The following is an 11,859-nucleotide window of genomic DNA, read 5'->3' on the forward strand; positions in this document are numbered from 1 at the left end:
CAGAGATTTGAAAAGTGCTTGTGCATTGGGTCTTGCTGTCTCATGCTGTGGGTGTTTTTCTGTCATCATGTGAAGGACCCTGGACTCACCTCACAAAGTAGGTAAGAGCCTTCACGGAGCAGAAATGAGCCAACTGGCTAAGCATCCCACACATCCCACACACCCTAGACCAGCCAGCCTGCCAATGACCAGACATGAATGAGGCCATCCAGATCATCCAGTCCCGGTCAAGCCCATGCAGACAGAAGAGCCCCAGCCTACCTACAGCACCGTGGGAAATAATACAGGTCTATTGTTTCTAACCACTACATTTGGCAATGGTTCATTATTTAGTGAAAGCTAACTAAGAGAGTTACAGAATTTGAATAATTGGGCTAGACCCATAAGATCTATAGTCAAACCAGAAAAGTACTTTAGTTGAAATAACTAAACTCAATAGATTTTTTTATGTAGTACCGAAATAGTCATAGCTTTGAAAGCTGTGTCTTATCTTCAAAATCCATCCATTGACTCAACAAATGTTATCGAGCACCTATCTGATGTGCCCAGCACATATTTACATAATTCATTCAGATAAGATACTTCAAGTTAAAACAGTAAATCATTTGAGACTCATACTCCAGTTCAGGATGTACCTTTGCTCAGATAAGACTTACATGCAGAAGCATGAGGACCAGGACCTTTGAATGAAGGGATGACATTCAATGAAAGTGCAGAACAGTTTTTCTCCTGACTTAGAAAGAGAAGGAGAGAAAGAAATAAAGGCAGATTTTTATTTTTCTTCTGAGTCAAAAAGAAAATAGGAAATAAGTATTTGTTCTCACTTGGTAGGGACTTGAGAAAAAATGAAAGGCTGGATAGCATACTGGTGGAGAATAGGCATAAATGATGATTATTTCCTGGTCCACAGCAGCCACAGGGTGATGTGACGTCAGAAGGAAAAGAGAAGACAGGAAGGAGCCAGCTCATGTGTTCTCCTTGCAAGCTGCTCCTGGAGGATGCAAAGTCAGTGCTTCCATGTGACAGAACAGTTTGACAAATCATCCTCAATCACCCTTTCATTCTCTAAGTCCATCTGAAAAGAAAGTGGCTCCTTCTCTTCTTTAAGGGTATCATCGCTTTAGTGTTGAGCTAGGCTGTGCTCAAATTCATTATGAGTCTCAACCCATGCTTGAGACTCATAAAATGTAGGAAACGACTTGCTTTATATCGGGGAAAGACAGAGTCACAAAGTGGCAGGAAGAGAGAGAGATAAAAGTCATAAAAGGGCAGCAGCAATGCCAAAGTACATAATTGAAGAGAATCTGTCCCCGGGGAGGTGTGTTCCAAGGAAAGGATAAGCTAGTGCCCACACAGGCTTGTGGTTTTAAATGAAAAGACTTATTAGACAACCGAATCAGTGAGACAGCCCTGAAAAGCAGTGGAGTGCTCCGCTCTGGGACCATCCTTCAAGAAAAAGATCACTCCAGGTTGACTTACATAAAACCAAGCACACCAGGGACAGGCCAGAACAGGTAGGAGTCCTACCGTGGGCTTGTGGATGTCCATATTCTCATGCATCTGCATGTGCCCACAGTCTGTCCATAAATATATAACATGTATTGTATACATTACCTATAGTACACATAGTACTCACATAAATGGGCTGGGATTTTAGATCGTGGGCTACTTCTGGCCCTGTTTATGAAGCCTGGATATGGTTCTGAATAGGTTCCCTTCAGAAAGAGTTTAAGGCAACTCATTAGACAACCTTTCGAAAAACCAATTGTTTAGTTAATTCAGTAAACAAACTCTGTGTTAAATACTCCTAAGTGACAAGCCCTATGCTATGCCCAAGACATACAATGAGGGACAAAAACAGAAAAGGTGTATGCTCTTATGTAGTCTATCATCTAGCAGGGAAGCAGAGAATTACCAAACAATCACAAAAATAGATGCATAATCACCATAGTTATAAGTGCTAAAATCAAAAACGTGCCACCAACGGGCACCATAAAAGTATGTGACCTAATCAAGGAGATCAACAAAGACCTCCTCAAAGAAATTACTTCCGAGGTATAATCTGTAGGATGAGAAGAAACTACCTAAGTGACACGGATAGGGGTGGGAGGAGGAAAGGGCTCAGCGTGAGGGGAGCCTGTGGTGAGGGATAAGATGGGGTTTTCACTGTCTTGTGAAGGTCACTGCAGCTCAATACAGAACATAAGACAGAGGGTGATGTGGGATGAGACCACAGAATTGGGGAGAGGCCAGGCTGGCCATGGCTTCAAAGCTGTATGGAAGATTCTAGATGGTAGCAATGAAAACTTTAAGCAAAAGCTAACTTAGCCAGATTTGCTTTTTGAAAAGAAAGAGGGTGCCATGCAGGGAATGGCATTCCAGGTGAGAGGTGAACATAATTTGTACCACTGAAGAGGTAAAGGAGGTGGTAAGAAGGAAACGGATTTGAATTCATTGTGATATAATCAATTCCCTTCTCATGTTATTTTCTTTGAGCACTGGATCAGTTGACAGACAGATATCCAAACTCTGAGGTTCCAGAATATGCCTTGGATTTTTAATCAGTATTGATAGGATTTATGCAACCATCTTTATTGGCACAGATTTGGAGGCATCAACTGTTATAGACTGAATTTTTGTGTTTTCCCAAAGTTCATATGTTGAAACCCTACCTGCCCCCAGTGTGATGGGGGCACAGGTGGAGACTTTGGGAGGTAATTAGGGTTAGACGAGGTCATGAGGGTGGGGCCCTCATAATGGGATTAGTGCCCTTACAAGAGTCACCAAAGAGCTTACATCTGGGCTCTGCTGTCTGCCATGTAAAGATACAAGAAGTAGGCAGCCTGCAACCCAAAAGAGACCTCACACAAACCCAGCCATGCTGGCACCCTGATCTTGGACTTCCAGCCTCCAGAATTCTAAGAAATAAGTTTCAGTTGTTTATAAGCACCCAGTCTCTGGTAGTCTGTTTTAGCAGCCCAAACCACTGACCTAATACCAAACTCTGTGTTATACTACTGTTTTCCAGTCTATGTTCCACCAAACAGTTGTGTACTACAAAACAGCTCAGGCTATGGAAACATTGGGAAACTGCATACAAAATCCCCCTTTGGGGCACCTGGGTGGCTCAGATGGTTAAGCGTCTGCCTTCGGCTCAGATCATGATCCCAGGGTCCTGGGATCGAGTTCCGCATCGGGCTCCCTGCTCCTTGGGAGCCTGCTTCTCTCTCTCTCTCTCTCTCTCTCTGTCTCTCATGAATAAATAAATAAAATCTTTAAAAAAAAAAAATCCCCCTTTGTATATGAGTGTCTCTGAGTAGTCTTTTATAAGAGACACCCAGTGGACATCATTTGACCCAACATCTACAAAATGTATTTGATCCAGAAACATTTATTGTTTTTGGTTTGGAATCCTGTTATTATTCTGTATATCCATTTATAGACTTTTTAAAATAGGATCATAATAGGGGCGCCTGGGTGGTGCAGTTGGTTGAGCATCCAACTCTTGGTTTTGGCTCAGGTCATGATCTAGGGTCGTGAGACTGAGCCCTGCATCAGTCTCGATTTTCAGCGCAGAGTTGGCTTAAGTTTTTCTCTCCCTCTCCCTCTGCCCCTCCCACTTGTGCTCTCTCTCTCTCTTAAATAAATAAATCTTTAAAAAAAATTAAAATAAAATAGGATCATAATAACTTATTTCAGGTACTGTGAGATTGCGATTTAAAGTCTTGATTGCCACCCACACTTTCTTAGAACTTCATTAATAACACAAAAGTTTTCCAAATGAGTCAAAAGTATGAGAATTAAGGATCCACAGTTTCCCTTTGGGGTGAATTGATAATGATTAGCCTTCACATTCTTTCTCCAAATACAATAGTGAATTTCTTTTTTCTGAGCAAGAACATGCCTTACCTTTCCAGGAACTTTGTCTGACCTGTAACACTTGCTCTCTTACAGAACCCAGCACTTCTTAAGCCCATAAATGTGCTTCCCAGGGAATATTCCATTAACAATATCATTAAGAAACCAAATTCGTGCCAACTTTTTAAACTCTATTTTTAAAATGACAAGGAATAAGAAAAGGGAAATAATATAACTACAATACAGTGTTTTAAAATATTTTTCTTGCCTTAAAAGGAGATATAAAAAACACCTATTTTTTTAATTAAAGTATGACTGGCATATAATATTATAGTCATTTCAGGTGTGCAAAATGATTCAATGTTTGTATCCACTGCAAAGTGATCACCACAGTAAGTCTAGTTATATCATACACAGTTAAATTTTCTTATGAGAACTTTCAAGATCTACTGTCTTAGTGACTTTCAAATATGCAGTACAGTATTATTACTCTAGTCACCATGCTGGACATACATTCCCAGGACTTACTTATTTTATAACTGGAGATTTATTCCACTTGATCCCCTTCACCCATTTCACCCATGCCTTGGCCCCATCCCCTCTGGCAACCACCAATAATCTCTCTCTGTGAGTTTTGTTCTGTTTTATTTGAGGGAGAAGGAGAAGGAGAAAGAAGAAGAAGAAAAAGAAGGAGGAGGAGGAGAAGAAGAAGAAGAAGAAGAGGAAGAAGAAGGAGGAGGAGGAGGAGGAGCATTTAGTGGTAAAGCAATAATGGCAGGAATAGCAATAACCACTGTGGACTGAGTATCTTTAACAGTGTGGGCATCACACACACATTGTTTCATCTTTGCTACTGAGCTTTAAAGGAGCTAGTTTTTATCATCATTATGTGTCAGTCCGTTTGGGCTGTTGTAACAAAAATACCATAGACTGAGGGCTTATGAACAGCAGACACTTGTTTCTCACAGTCCTGGGGGCTGGAAGTCCAAGACCAAGGTGCTGGCAGGTCTGGAATCTGGTGAGAACCCACTCTGGTTCACAGATAGCTGTCTACTACCTGTGTCCTCACTCAGTGGAAGGGCAAGGGGGCTTTCTGGGGTCTCTCCATAAAGGCACCAATCCCATGCATGAGCACTCCAACCTCATCACCTAATCACCCACCAAAGGCCCATCCCCTAATCCCATCACACTGGGGGTTAGGTTTCAACATACGAATTTGGGGAGGACACAAACATTCAGTTGATAGCACCCCAATTTACAGATGTGCAAACTTAAACTAAGACAAAGTCCAATATCATTTCTAGTTACAGAGCCAGAAACCACCATCAAGACTGGAACCCAGATCTGCCTGTCTGAAAGAAGGTTCTCCTCATCCTACCACCATCCTTCCTCAACACTGATTGAATGCCAATAGACACCCAAAACTGTGTTCATATAAATTTATGCATTGGGGCTATTTATTTATTTATTTATTTATTATTTTTGCTTGGCACTCTTGCAATCACATCACCAAACTTCTCAGAAAATAATTCTATTACTTTGACCTTATTTACACTATTTAGAGAGCTGCTGTATTTCCCAGTGTACTCAGCATGTGCATTCCTGCCGCGCTTAATGACCACTTTGCAGAGCCATAAACTGTTTTCCCACATAATAATAAATTTCAACTACTCCCCCAGTGTCTTCTCTTTTTCAAAGAAGATATTTAATGGAATATACTTAAAAATAGAGGCCTGCAGGAAATTGAGTAATCACAAGTATTAATTCATTCAATAAATATTCAACAAGAATCCATTCTGTCTAGGCGCTGTACTGGGAACTGCACATAAAACAGTAAACAAGACACACTTTTTGACCTCAAGGATCTTGCAGTGTGATAGCAGATACAGACAAAGAAAGAGAATTTATAATGTGAAAAGCACTACCTTAGAGGTAAGTATGGGTGCTCTGGGATTAATGACTCTGTTTGCAGGTTCTGGAATAACCTCCTGAAGAAAGTGATGTCTCTGCTAAGAACATGAGTAGAACTGAACCAAATGAAGAGAAGAATGCAAGTGTTGCACACACACACACATACACACACATGCACACAGATAGGCCTGGAGAGGCCTCCAGTCTTGATAGTATACAAGAAAGAAGTAGCTGGAATGCACAACGTGAGGATGAAAACTCAATAAGAATCCTCAGAGTTATAGAAAAATTATTATTTTTTTTAAAGATTTTATTTATTTATTTGACAGAGAGAGACACAGCAAGAGAGGGAACACAAGCAGGGGGAGTGGGAGAGGGAGAAGCAGCCTCCCTGCCAAGCAGGGAGCCCGATGTGGGACTCGATCCCAGGACCCAGAATCATGACCTGAGTCGAAGGCAGACGCTTAATGACTGAGCCACCCAGGCGCCCCTAGAAAAATTATTTTTTAAGCAGAGAGCCATATAACCAGATTTGTATAGAGCCAGAACTCTGTTTTCAAGGTGGAGAATACATCGGACATAGTGAAATCTGAGGCTGGAGTTTTGAGTTAGAGGCTGTCATGCAGGACATGACGTGTGACTGTTGAGTCTTCCATGTAGTGAGTTCTCTAACCCATGATCTGTGCATCACACAAATGGGAAATTCAGTAAACAGGTAGCCAAACAGGTCTAGACAATCAGTTGGAGCAAGAAACAAAGAGGTCTCAGAAAGAAGCTCAGAAAAATCATTGAAGATATCGATACGGAAGAGACTGACAAGGACCGTGTGTGTAAAGAAGAGAAGAGCCTAGGACACAACCATGGGCTCAACAGTATTTACAGGAAGACAGAGAAAGTGACTGCTGTCAGGGAGACTTGGAAGAATGAGCAGGAGAAGAAGGAAAACTAAGACACGTCAGTTATGAAAGTCAGAGTAAAAGGCAGACTCGGATGGGGAGAAGTTTGTGAGGTGGTCTGGAAAACCTGAGCTCTCTGTGTGTGTGTGTGTTTGGGTGGTGGCTCCATTTGATTTATTTTATTTGTGTATTTAATGCACGGTGGAGAAGTAATTGTCTGGAAGTAGAGGTTGAGCTGAAGGAAAACATCACCCTCTCCTTCTGAACTTGAGGAGGTGAACGTAAGGAAAATGAGCAGGGCTGTCCATGTGATAGGGCCACCACCACAGAGCTGACGCCAGTAGTTGGAGGAAAATTGAAGGAAGAGTCAGGATGTAGTTTGCTCAGCATGGGGGTAGGATTTGTTTGGGTGCAGAGGGTTATTTGGGGATGAGCTGGGCAATTGCAGAGAAGAAGGAGGAAGGAGAAGGAAAGTGCAGGAATGGACCATGGCATGGCGAACCAGCTGTGAGTTGAATGGGACAAGGAAATAATATAGCTCCTTTTAAGAAGAGTGGTTGGTTTGGGGGATTCAATTATTAGTTCCCTGGAATCAGAACCAAGGAATAGAAGTGAGGAGGACAGAAAATAAATTCATTAAGCCCTTGAGAATTGACTGAGGTAGAGAGCGAAAAAGTAATCACCATGCTCCATTTTCTTGTTTTTATTTCCACCTCTCCTCCACGGTTAGCATTCAATTGTCTTCTTTCAGTCTGCCATTTTTCTATTCTCCCTTACTTTCTTTCAAAACAAGCTATTTGTATCACTGACTAAAAAACTGGAAGAATTTCAGAGATCATCTAGCTGAACATCACATTATATAGGTGAGAAAACTCACTTCGGGAGAGATTATATAAATTGCTGGTGTCATACAGCTAAGACATAGTCAAAATTAAACCCATGTGTACCAACTTCCAGCACAGGGCTCCTTCCAAAAGTAGTGTAAATATTCTATCAATTTTAAAATGTTGAAATTTTTCAGCTGATCATTCAAAAGCCCCATTTATCCATAACTTTTAAAAATAAACTGTTAAGTCCATTTGATGCAAAGATAAGCTGTCAATTAATTTTTCCAAAGTCTTTGGTCAGTAACCAAGTCTTGAGAGATTATTTTCCATATACAAGGTGCCATGTGTGCGTATGTTTGTGCATGTTTGTGTGTGTGTGTGTGTGTGTTAGGGAGAAGGGGAAGAAGGAAATAAATTTGGAAAATGAAATGTAGGTTATAAATACCAAAAAAAAAAAAAAAAAAAAAAACAAAGTCCCTAACCTCCAAGAACTTAAAATATTTTCAGGGAGATGCAACCTGAAATGACAGAACAATTACAAAGCAATTTATCAAAATTACATAGAGCATAGTGAATACATAAGCCTGAAGATGATGAAAGGTCAAGGAGTGATTCTAAATAATGCTGTTCCAAAAAGCAATATAAAAATCATGGCTGAGAAACCATGCATCCAGCTGGTGGCAGCCACACATAAATTACTCATAGCAAAACTTCAATGAAATTCATTCAATCCTATGCACTCTGGCATTACGCATCATTCTCTTAGGCTTTGGGTTGGACTTGGACAGGAGAACAATATACAGCCTTTATTGTTTTCAAAGTCACATAGTCTCTGTCCTTACATTTCATGGGCTTCATGTTATTCATGTTATTTGACCCCATCACTCTCTCTGCTCTGCTGTTATTTATCATTCTTCCAGGTAAAGGTCTTGTGTGGTGTGAGTCTTCCTGACCTAAACTTTGTTCTCTGTTTATGTATGTCATTCTTCCTGGATTGTTCTAAAGTTTCACCCATTCTTTTCTCTCACACTTTCTTTGGCTGTTCACCGTCCTCGGTGCCTTTATGAAGCCATTTTACTTCTATTTCCCATGTTCTCAAATCTGCCTTCACTCTCTTGTTTATATTCGTTAGTTCCCTTGCACCCTCATGCTCCTTTCTTAGGCATATGCCACGATCCCACTTACCTGCGCCATTGTAATCCTGCTCCCCACACCACTTTGCCTCTCCCTTCCCCTCATTCACAGTCCGACCTGGACTTTTCAGGAATTACATTTTATCTATGAGTATAATTTCCAGAAAGCTTTGAATATACTTGTGTTTTCCCTCTAGAACACTGAAATATATACATTTCTTAACCCTGTTAACTAGAGAGAAAATACTGGTGTGAGAAAGACATTTTCATGCCAGAAGCACTTCACTACAAGAAGTTAACTACTCAAGTGCTTCATTGTCTGTGTGCGTATATATCTTGGCTCTTGTGAACATACATGTATATATTATATATTCACTATATATGTGTGTGGATATGTATAATATGCACATCTATATGCACAATATATATACCTGTGCAGACATGTACACAGTGATGAAGGAGCTGAGGACTCAGTGCCCCCAGTGTACAAAATCCCCAAATCCATGCCTAAATCGTTGTGCATTCCTTGACTAAACCATGTCCTTTATGCTCCCCCAACCTCCTTCTTTAGATAAAGCATGAGCACTAATAACACACAGAGTGAAGATAAAACATATAATTCTATTGTTATTGAGTGAGTACTGCCCACCATATCCCCGATGATGTGTGGTGTCGATCTCTGTGCCAGCATTAATATTCTCCCCTTACTCACTGGCAAATTCCAGAGTGACAAAGTTGCAGATCTCATTTCTGACCTTCCCCCATGCCTACAACGGTCTGCACTTACCTCAGTTCTCTCTTCAATTCTACACCTTCAGCCCAGGTTTGCTTTACTTTCTTCAACACAGTCATCATCTCATAGGATTATGTTTTTGTTGATGTTGTTTTGGTGAAAACATGTAAGTTCTACTCCCTTAGTGAATTTCAATTACATAATCAAGTGTTATTAACTGTCATCACCATGGCTTACCTTAGATCCGCAGAGTCATGTGGATACCATGCAGTATCTCTTTCACTGTCTGACTTATTTCACTTGGCTTATTGCACTCCAGACCCATCCATGTTGCAAATGGCAGGATTTCCTTCTTTCTTGTAGCAGAATAATATTTCAGTGTGCATATGCACCACGTCTTCTTTACCCAGTCATCTACTGACAGACACTGATTTTGTCTCCATCTCCTGGCTACTGTGAATAATATCGAAATGAACAGGGGAGGGCAAATATCTCTTTGAGATCCCATTTTGGATATATGCCTTTGGATATATGCTCAGCAGTAGAATTGTTGGATCTTATGATAATTCATTTTTAATTTTCTGAGGAGCCTCCATACTGTTCTCCACAGTGGCTGCACCAGTTTGCATTCCCACCAACAGTGCACAAGGGCTCCCTTCTCTCCTCATCTGCCAACACATGTTATTTTATCTTTTTGATAATGCCACACTAACAGGTGTGTGGTGATATCTCATTGTGGTTTTGATTTGCATTTCCCTGATGATCAGAGATGTTGAGCACCAGGCTTTCTTCATCCCCTGCTTTCTCTTTTGTTGTTGTAACAATGTCTTACTTCTCCTTTTAATCATTGGACATTATTGCCCTCATATGTTCCATAATTGCTCTTTTCTTCTCAGTTATTTTTCCAGTTTTTGCAGAAACTGCCTCAACCTTTTCCTCCCTGAAAGAAATAGGCGTTTATGTGATGACCTATTCCCATTCTATAGGAAACAATAAGGTCATTGTGTAAGGTGACATAACTAACCAGTACAATGTTGATCCTCAGCAGAAATGCCAACAGTGCATGCGTGTCCGGTCAAACTAAACCATCATGCAGGAGAACTGCCTCTAAACTTCCTCAGCTGAACCATTTCCCAAGTGCTGGAGTGAAGAAAGATGATAGCTTGAATTGAAAACATCAGAAAGAATTCCCAGGTCCCATGATGGACACATCACTCACCCTCTGCCAGGCTCAATGTTACCATCCATAAAGCAACATGTTCAACAGAGACTGCCCCTGGGGATTCTGAACATGTGTCTTATGTACCCTATGGAGTGAATCCTTAATAAGTGTCTTCTCTTAGAAAGTTCTCATGGCTCTTCAAGAGGAAGAAACTGGAATCTAATTGATATTTGTAATTAAAACAACTGCGACAAGAAATTGTGAAAACTCACTAGGTAGTAAAATTTATTTTGGAAATGTGTCATAATTTATAATGTTTTTAAATATTAAATATAAAAAAGCTGGGGTGCCTGGGTGGCTCAGTCATTTAAGCTCTTGGTTTTGGCTCAGGTCATGATCTCACGGTCATGAGATTGAGCCCCACATGGGGCTCCATGCTCAGCACGGAATCTGCTTGAGGATTCCGTCTCTCCCACTGCCTGTCCCCTCTCTTGTGGGCTCACGCTCTCTCTCTCTCTCGCTCTCCCTCTCTGTCTCTCTCTAAAATAAATAAATTTTTAAAAAATAAATACGTAAAATAAATAAATATTAAAAAGCTGATTATAGAGATGAAGTTTGTGATGGGGATGTAAATATCTCTGTTCGTCCTCATTTCTGACCTTCCCATTATGGAAGGATGTAATTGAAAGAGCAAATCTAAAAAGAATTCCACCAGTGGAGCAGAGACTAAGTCATTCATACTGGTGTTTTTATAGTAAGTGTGCAATTATCATAACTAGACGGGATTCTAAAAAGTTGCAGAGAAGCAAAATCTTGGAAAATAGAATCCTGTTTCTCCTTTGACTTTATAAACAATTCCAGCAAGCCTTGGAGTGTTTGCTGGACACAGTCTGATCATTCTCTCTTGGTAAAATAGACCTCCTGAACTTGAGTGACCAGGCTGACTGAATTCTGGAGAGCAGAAGGTAGACACTGATTCTGAGACCTGGTGCCTCACCAAGCACCAGTGTGAGCCCACAGACCCCTACCACAAGATCAAAGGAGGCCATTGGCCACTGTCATCTATGGCACGAAACATCCTCATCCCTGTTCCACTGGAAAGCAAACCCCTGGTTTTTATTTTGAAGTGAAATCAATCAACTACCAAATAAATAAAAGAGCTAAAACCACATAAGCTGTAATAAAATGCATCACAGAGGATCCCATAATCACTGACACGTGCCCTGGGATGGTATGAGTGTAGAGGAAGAGAGGGTTGCTTGAGAACGCAAGGAGGGAGACCCAGGGACGAGGAACCCGTGGCTCACACCTGTTACAGTAACCGGATTAGGCCCAAGAT

Source organism: Leptonychotes weddellii, chromosome 8, assembly GCF_054177405.1.
Source record: "Leptonychotes weddellii isolate Sample4059 chromosome 8, ASM5417740v2, whole genome shotgun sequence".
Lineage (NCBI taxonomy): Eukaryota > Metazoa > Chordata > Mammalia > Carnivora > Phocidae > Leptonychotes > Leptonychotes weddellii.